The sequence below is a fragment of the Polypterus senegalus genome, chromosome 14 (assembly GCF_016835505.1).
Source record: "Polypterus senegalus isolate Bchr_013 chromosome 14, ASM1683550v1, whole genome shotgun sequence".
Lineage (NCBI taxonomy): Eukaryota > Metazoa > Chordata > Cladistia > Polypteriformes > Polypteridae > Polypterus > Polypterus senegalus.
In genome coordinates this window covers 103,401,289-103,410,769 of record NC_053167.1, presented here as the reverse complement: position 1 = coordinate 103,410,769, position 9,481 = coordinate 103,401,289, and positions in this window count along the sequence as shown.

The following is a 9,481-nucleotide window of genomic DNA, read 5'->3' as shown; positions in this document are numbered from 1 at the left end:
CTTAACTTTGCTAATCTAATGCACGGGATACTATTCTCATGGAATTGTAAACACTGGGTACTAAATAATTCTGCTATTTCTTTACTGTGGTGCAAGATGACTGCCACGATGGTTGTCCTTTTGAACCTTGAGGTGTGAAGCTGTCCTTGAGGGAACTACATGCCAATGTACCGCTACTATGTAGACCCTCATTGGAGTGCTACTATGATAACCCCCAGGAAAATGTATTTGTACCAATAAGTACTTATATGAGTAAGCAGGCTTCTTCTTCTTTCAGCTGCTCCCATTAGTGGTTGCCACAGTGGATCATCTTGTTCACATTTCAACTGTAACGGTTGTCACATATTATGTTTTGTGTACTTTTTAACTGGATCCGCCTCTTGCTTCTTTCAGAGGGGTCCTAGAGAATAACTTACTGGGGATATCTCTTTAAGTGAAGTTGGGGGCCAAACTACGCCTGTGGGTCCTTGCCATACGATACGTTGGTGTGACGTAAAGGTTAACTGCAAGGAGGCGCATATAAAAAAAAAAGAAAAGAGACGGAGTAGAAGGTGAATAAGAGAAAAGGAGCTGGGAAGGAGTATAACAAGGAGCTGCAAACAGTAAAGCAATCAAGTAAGACTCTGAAATAAGGACTGTTGGGTGCACGGATAGGATTAACCTAAAAGGACCTTCGTAGTTCACGTCTTGTCTTGACTGTGATGAAGCGGGCATTGGCCATGGACAAACGCTAGCACAGAGAGTCCTGGGTGTGACGGATTTTCATCCCTCCTCAAAAGAACTGACACTAAGCCGGTGAGATCTCTTCTTGTTATCCATAAGTTCAGTAAAAGTCTCAGTGGCATCACCTCAGGATTGGTCGCTAGTGCTACTGGAGTTTTCCCTGGCCGAGTGAAAATAAACTTTTAAACAAAGTTAATATAAAAGGGACTGGGGTACATTGCGGGGATTGTATATATGCATCCACTGGTTAGTTATATATACAGTAAGTGTAATCTAGATCTATGTAATTGTGAAGATATGTGGGTTATTTAGAAATAGGATGTTTCTTTTTTCAGTTTTTTTCTTTCCTTCTGGCTTTTTTGCTTTCTTTGCTGCTGCGCCGAATTCTGGGTAATATATATTAGAGTGTTCAAGGGGTTTGTATAGATATAGTGGTTATAGGAATTGTTTAAAGGGGGTTTATTGTTGTTTAAGATATAATATACAGTATATTGTTTTTGTGATTGATGAAAAGATTGATTGGGCGATTATTTCTCTAGCATAAATTCACAAAAGTACATTTCATCTGGGAACTCCAAATTGAGGCTTAGGTTCTGTCGGTTGCCGTTCTTGACAGAATTATTTTTCTCCTAAGAGTAGGAGAGATTTTGTGTGTGAGGGCTCCTCATCCAACAAAAAGGGGAGTTCACTACACAACTGCCACTTGCATGTCCTCTCTCAGCACACCCATAAACCTTCTCTTAGGCCTTCCTCTTTTCCTCTTGCCTGGCAGCTCTATCCTTAGCATCCTCTTTCCAATATATCCAGCATCTCTCCTCTGCACATGTCCAAACCAACACAATCTCGCCTCTCTGACTTTGTCTCCCAAATGTCCAATCTGAGCCAAACCCCTAATGTACTCATTTCTAATCCTGTCCATTCTTGTCACACCAAACACAAATCTTAACATCTTTAACTCTGCCACCTCCAGCTCTGTCTCCTGCTTTCTGGTCAGTGCCACCGTCTCTAACCCATATAACACAGCTGGTCCCACTACTGTCCTGTAGATTTTCCCTTTCACTCTTGCTAATAATCGTCTGTCACAAATCACTCCTGACAATCTTCTCCACCTATTCCACCCTGCCAGCACTCTCTTCTTCACCCCTCTTTCACAATTCCCATTACTCTGTACTGTTGATCCCAAGTATTTCAACTCATCCACCTTCTCCAACTCTGCTCCTTGCATCCTCACCATTCCACTGACCTCCCTCTTATTCACACACATGTATTCTTTCTGTCTTGGTCCTACTGAGCTTCATTCCTCTCCTCTCTAGAGCATATCTCCACCCCTCCAGGGTCTCCTCAACCTGCTCCCTCCTTTCGCTACATATCAACAATGTCATCAGCAAACATCATAGTCCACGGGGACTCCTGTCTAATCTCATCTGTCAACCTGTCCATCACCATTGCAAATAAGAAAGGGCTCAGAGCCGATCCCTGATGTAATCCCACCTCCACCTTGAATGCATCCGTCACTCCTACAGCAGACCTCACCACTGTCACACTTCCCTCGTACATATCCTGTACAACTCTTACATACTTCTCTGCCACTTCCGACTTCCTCATACAATGAGTAAGCAGGCTATAAATAGTATTTAACCTATTAAACTAATCTGTGATGTGGCCCATCATAATGTCCCCCAAGTCAGATGACAAGGACCATCCTTCCTTAGTTTGCATCTCCAGATGACACCTTCTAAATGAAGGTCCTCCTTTGGCGTCCCTTAGTCTAGTGAGGTTTCTTTTTCATTATTACAAGAAAGGCACTCTGTGCTTCTGGCCATTTGACTGGGGAGGTCAGCGATGCTGGATTTCATCCTGAGCGCTTTGGGCAAAAGACAGTTTTGACAAGACAAGTGTGTCTCAAGGCACACAAAAGTAGACACCCATACTTACTCAGACTGGGCAGGTTAGGGTCAAACGTATGGGCTATTAATGCCACAGGACTAACCATTCTAACAGCATGCTCTCCCAAACCAGTTTTGTATTTTTTAATTTTTAGCTCATTTATAAATAAAATCTAGCATCCCTTGTTGATCACTGCTTCCTTTTTTGCTTCATCCTGCTACGTTTCTCAGTGTTAAATTCTTCCCTCAGGCCTAGAGTCTGTCTCGTCACATTTGGCATCAATTTAAACTACAAATCTGGGACCCCTGACTTATTCTGCTCATCACTGTAGTTGCAGACCTAGTGCTAAACAATAGATTGTCATCTTAGGCATGTCAAACATGTATGTCATGGGGAACAGATTTATTAAAAAATGTGTCAGAGCTGATTCTAAACAATAATGGCTGTATATCTCTGTATATTTCTCTGTAGCTATGCAACACACTTGCAAAAAAAATGAAATAGCTTGCAGGATAAACAGCAGTGAAATACAAAAGAATTGAGCAAAGTAAAAAACTCTTCAATCAAAGATTAGGGAACAGATTGCCCAGGATTCACATTTGGCGAGAGGAGCTGGTCATTACAAGACAGCGGGCATAATATGAAGCAAACAAATTAGTGTATTCATTCACTTCTGGGTGCTGTCTTGATGGAAATGGCTCTGAGCCTTGGCAGGGGCACTCAGAAAATAGCATCTGCGCTCGAGGACCATGGCTCTCATTCCCTAGACAAGCTCTCTGAACAGATTTGCACCCGCTGTAAGAGCTGCTCCAGCTGCGCTAGGTTCTGCAAGAGGTGCCAACTGGGAATGTGAAAACCCTCCTGCTCGGTCGATCTTAATAGGCAATCATTACAGAAAGGAGGAATGGTGGGAGTTTGGAACAGGAGTGGCAGGTCAGGTTTGGATAATCTAAACTTTCATGGGATTGGTATAAAGAAATTGGCCCAGTCTTTGATAAGATTTAGCAATGGAAAGAGGGCCTAGCCTGATTCTTCTCTGCATTACAATGAGCTCCGTCTGTCCTCCATGTCTCCTCCATTTGTCATTTAGATCAGCATCTAGGCAGGTTTTTGCAAATGCTTACAAATTTCTAATTTTATGTGCTTATTTTTGTAATTATTTATAACATACTCTATATTACTTAGAGCATGAGTCAATCTCTAAAAACCCACTGCTGGAACCATCACTGAAGTCAAAACTGAAATCAGTCTACTAATGTTCATCCACCAACAGAAGCTCCTACCTGTTCCTTGGGCATGTTAAAGCATTCAGCCAGAACATTCTACTCTCTTCCAGATGGCCACCATCTTGCTCAGATCCAATCAACAAAATTTTTATAATGCGAGGAGTGTTTCAAAAATTGTAAGACTAAGCTTTATTTATAGAATAGTACAGAAACAACATATTTGCAATCTGTCTAAGATTATATTCACTTATGCTAAGGTTTCTGTCAGTTTCAAGTTCTGCAGTTGTTAGGTGTTGAAGTGCCACTTCCCTATTATTATAAATAGCTTTGTAGGGCCACCACATAGATATGTTATTGTTATGCTGTGCCATGTGAGGATAAAGCCGGTAATCTGTATGTGCCTTTCAATAGTGAAATAGGCTGGTGATGGACAGTGGCACAATTGAAGGCATGCTGTCCGGTTTGCACATCCATTTTCTGGGACAAATTCTGGAACTGTAAATAAACCACGCCATTGGTGAAATGAAGAAGAGAAACAGCAATTGGAGGAGAAAGAATCTCAGCGTGCTTAAACAGATTGGGGCCTGTTTTGGCCATTTAAAGGAACAAGGAGCTGCTGACCAAGTGTCCAGATCAGCATATTTTCAAAGATTTTTACTCATGACCCAATTTTGTGTCTTCGATATCCAGAATCACCACCAACCATTATCCCAGGAGGGATTCCACACTGGAGAATCACCAATGAGAGTCATTGCAGAGAAATGGCCCATCATGACCCATCGCAAAACAACTCGACACTTTCCAATTGACTACTATTGTAAATCATGACTTTGCATGACCACAAATTCTGACAACAGTTTTAGAACTTATGGTAGGTGAAGGATGGCAAACATCAAATGTTTAATATGTCACTGTGCTCTGTACAAAAATATTTTATAAATCTGCTTCTTCTCAAATGTACAGCTAACACAAAACCAGATTTAGCACACAAGGGCTCATCATTTAGAACTGCTGGGCAAGCATTAGAAGATAAGAAAGGGACAACTATGAAAATGGGCATTGTACTATTTCTGTGTGACAGTCAGCATGACATTGGAACTTCTTTTCCTAGTTTGAAATGGTATGATTTACCTAAGTGGGGGCCTGCACATGGAGAAAAGTTACAAAATCTTCGAACATTGCCCAGGCACACCTTTGAAGCCGACGGACAGATAGGAGATACCGTCATCCAATCCTGAAAATCTTTCCAACGCAGCAACAAAAATGGCAGTTTGTATACATCGAGATCTCACTTCAGTGAAAAGTCTTGTCATGGCTTCCTCGTCTATTATGTCGTGTAAATCGTCATTAAAGAAAGCTGTTATTTCTGCTATGTGATTTCTTACCGCCAAATCACTAAGGGAGGGGTATTGCATTTTAATATTATATCTATATAGTTTCGGGTTAGGTAACAATTAAAAAAGAACTTATTCCAACCAGGGAGCTAGCGCCCCCTGCTGGAAAACAGGAGGGAATTACAGGAGCCTTTGAGCCTGTTACCTGTTTACATACATCTATTTTGTATACAAAATATTTCATATATCTACGAGGGAGAGACAAAAATTATCTGCACTCTGCCTATATTAAAACATCTGTTGGCAGTACTGTCTTATCAGCGTGTTCCATATGAGGTCCCTGTCTTCCCAGTCACTGCCATGTAGGTGTGAATGTGTTACGCCAGATCATTTGTAACTGTGGTGCGAAAAACAATGACTGCTCCACTTGTGATTTGCACAAAACAAGAGCAACATGCAGTGATTCAATTTTTGTGGTGTGAGGGTGTGCATGGTGACGATATTTATCGAAGACTTTGTGCACAGTACGGAGAAAGTGTTTTATCATGAAGAAGTATGCATGAATGGATAGAAAAGTTCAAAGAAGGTCACACAAGTTTCATCCATGAAGAAGGAGCCAGACGCCCGTCCACATCCACGACTAATGACAAAAATGAGCGTGAATGTGAAATGATTCTGTTGAAATAGATGAGTGACAGTAAATAATGATGCAAATCATTTGCAAATCAGCCATGGCTCTGCCTATGCAATAATCCATTTGGGTTTCGAATAAAGCCCTATGAGGACAAAGATTCACGTCTGATGAAGGGGTGAAGACAGTGGCGCATTCGTGGCTCGCAGCTCAGCCTAAAACATTTTTTAATGTAGGAATACGAAAGCTTGTTGACAGATGGACAAAGTGTATTGAAAAGCAGGGCGATTATGTTGAAAAATGATGTATTTGTCTTTTCTGAAAGCTGATTAAAATAAATTCTGCAGCTGGAGTATGGATAATTTTTGACTCACCCTCATATATTTATTCATATCTATGTACTCTTCCTTCTATATACTACTACCTGTGAATTCAAATATAAATATATATTCTCATTTATATGCTGCCTTATTGCACCTTACTGTCTATTGCACCCTACTCTACTATTTGCACTTTCTGGTTAAATGCTAAACTGCATTTGTTACCTGTCCAATCTAATCTAATCTAATCTAATCTAATCTAATCTAATCTAATAACCCGCTATTCTCTCAACTCCTTTATCATACTGTCTTCATATGTTTAAACTGTGATTCATTTAATGGCCGGCTACTACAAATATTCCGTCCAGCAGAATAAGAATGTTGAAAGCCTGCAATACTGAGTGAACTTTGGGACGTACGGGGGTATGTGTTTTCATTTGACATGTGATTATTTGCACCATTGGGGTTATTTTATTCTGTGATTGGTGTGTGTGTGAGAGAGAGGGGTCATTGCTGATACCATCTTTGTTTCTTTTTGAACGATATAATATATTCACCTGGGTTTTCCAATTTTTTCTTCTGACATTGTTTGCTTGTTTATTCTACTTTTTCAACAATTTAACTGTTTAAAGGGGGATTGTATGGTGGGGTGCTTTGTGTGATGATGTTGGCCTTTCATTATATTTGTTGCCTTACAAATTAGGAAGGTGAGTGGCAGCAATCAACCTACTTTCATCAAATGGGCTTGGTTTGTTACAGATTGGAGTGTCATGAAATCACATTCTCTTCAAGTTCATTGATTTTTTGAAACTGAAAAAGAAAAACATGGTTCATCCATTTGCTAAACTCACTGATTCGTAGCAGGGTCTTGAAGGAGCTGGCCCCTATCCCAGCATGCAATAGGCACAAGCAGGAAAAACCTCTGTACAGGTTGCCAGTGCATTACAGAATGAACACACACACACACACACACACATCATCAATCCACCTAACCTGCTTTTATTTGGACTGTGGGAGGAAACTGGAGCCCATGGCTAATACCCATATGGACACAAGGAGAATATGCAAACTCCCCACAAGGAGCACCGGGGGCTCATTTTCTAAAGTCTTTTTTTGTCCCTTCTCTGTAACATCAGAGCGGTCAAGTTTAATTAATGCTGATTAAGTTTCAGTGCCAAAAGAAATCTCACTAAGCTATTTTGTTCAACAATGGTGCAATCTTGAAGAAGAGTGTTCAAGGGTTTGATCTACCCATAAGTCATCCCAAACATGTTCTGTTCATTGTGGTTACCATGTAATTTTGTGTCTTTACTATTTGATTTTTATAACAGTATGTTAAACTAAGTTTTTTTTTTCAGTTTGTCACACATGTACAAGTAGGAGTCAACTAAAGGGCCTGAATAATGGCAATTCTATGTCTGACCAGGAGGCGGCCGGGTGCACTAACTGTATTTCTCGATCCCTTGCAGACCATTCTCGGGAAATCCCACAGGGTTCTGGCGCATTTGACGACATCACTTCCGGCTCTTGCCCTCGATTACGTCACTTCCGGTCCTGGCTCTGATGACGTCACTTCCACTTTGGGGCCCAATGACGCCACTTCCTACACTGGCCTTTAAAGCCGCCATGTTGATTCAATATTGCAGTTCTGTTTTGGACTCAGTTGAGTGAACAACTGAAAACCATTGAAATACCTTTTTGCAGCCAAGGCACATTATACAGGTGGCTGCCCCAAACCTTTATGATGTCGAAGTGTCATTCTTTTCACAACGTGAACTTTTGATCCCTGTAAAAGTAGCTTATCGAACTAGAAAGAGGAAAGGTTAGTAGCTAACAGAAGACAGCCTGGCAAAGAAAAACTTTCCATTGCACTTTTCCATACGAATAAAATCTTAGGGAAGGGTTAATACCTTAAACTGTGAAACAATGTTTTTTGATGGACTTTTTATGGGCTTAAGTGTAGGACACTTGACCTTTATATGTGCCGATATGGTCTGTCAAAATTATATTAGCCAAAGGGGGCTGGAGGTTTTCACTTTGGCCCTGACAAAATGTAAAAAGTCAACAGCTTGAACTGAAAATATCGAAGAGGGAGAGAAACAGAAAGAAGGAGAAGGAGGAAGAATACAGTCACCAAGGAGAGCCATGCTGTGTGAGACAGAAATGACACCTTAAGAGGCAGAACGCCACACACAATGGGTGTGTTATCCAGCATCGTCTATGACAGCTCCTAAAATATCCGGGTTATATCAGTGATTTTCTCATGCCCCTTTACCTTATTGGCACATTAAAAATATTTAAGAATGTTAAAGACTATAAGAGCTGTTTAATATTTGCTCTATCATGCTACTTGGTGTATAAAATGAATAAAAAGAAGATGTCCTCTAATAAAAGAAGTGAAGCACAGTTGCAGTCAGGATTGGGTGAAGTAGGTCCATAGTCCAAGAGAAATGAATTTGTGGGCTATGTCTCCATCCAAGCTGGGTGAGTACAAGGATAACAGAACCAGAGTTGGGAGTGGAGAGTCTGCATAACAAAGAATCTGGGCGTGGGAATAAAATAATCCATGTTTTAAAATAGGGTCACTTCCATGATAAAACAATCATCTGCTCCTAGTGCTCAGCTTCTTGTGCTTAGGTTTACATTTTTGCAGATTTACTATTAACTTTGCAATTTCTTTCTAAGCATGCTCTAAAATGTAGCATAAAGTCAAGTAAAAAGATTAAAAATGTAGATAGCACTACTTTGCCCTTTTCTGGACGATTCTGCTATACTTCACCACTTCTGGTGGTATATGTGAGTCGGACAGCAGGTCAACCCCAAATCACCCTTGAACCCCTTCCTGCGATACTGATTGATTAAATAATATAGTTTACACAATATCAACAGAATGACAGTGGAAAGCAGATAAGGCAAAAATAATTATATGCAATCAATCTTATAAAATTACTAGACATTAAACCCGTTACAATAACGGGCGCTAGAACAGTATTGCATACACATTAGTAGGAACAGTCTATATTAAATGGCAAGGGACCTTGACCTCATTCTGTTTCTGGTATTCATTTTTTTTGTCAAAAATATTTTTGCAAGAAGCCTAAAGTAAAATAATATTAAAAATAAAATAGAAACGTATATGACAATACAGTAAATATAATTAATATTGCCTTAGTGTAAAACTTTGTAACAATCTGTAATACACAATATTTGAAGAAGACATTTAGGAAAAAAATTCTATTTTTTTACCTAATTAAATTTTTCTATAAAATTTAATTATAGACAACATTTTTTGTAAATACTCTGTCTGAGTTTGGCAACAGTTTGCCTTGTTCAGGACCATCTAAAACCTTGACAACAACA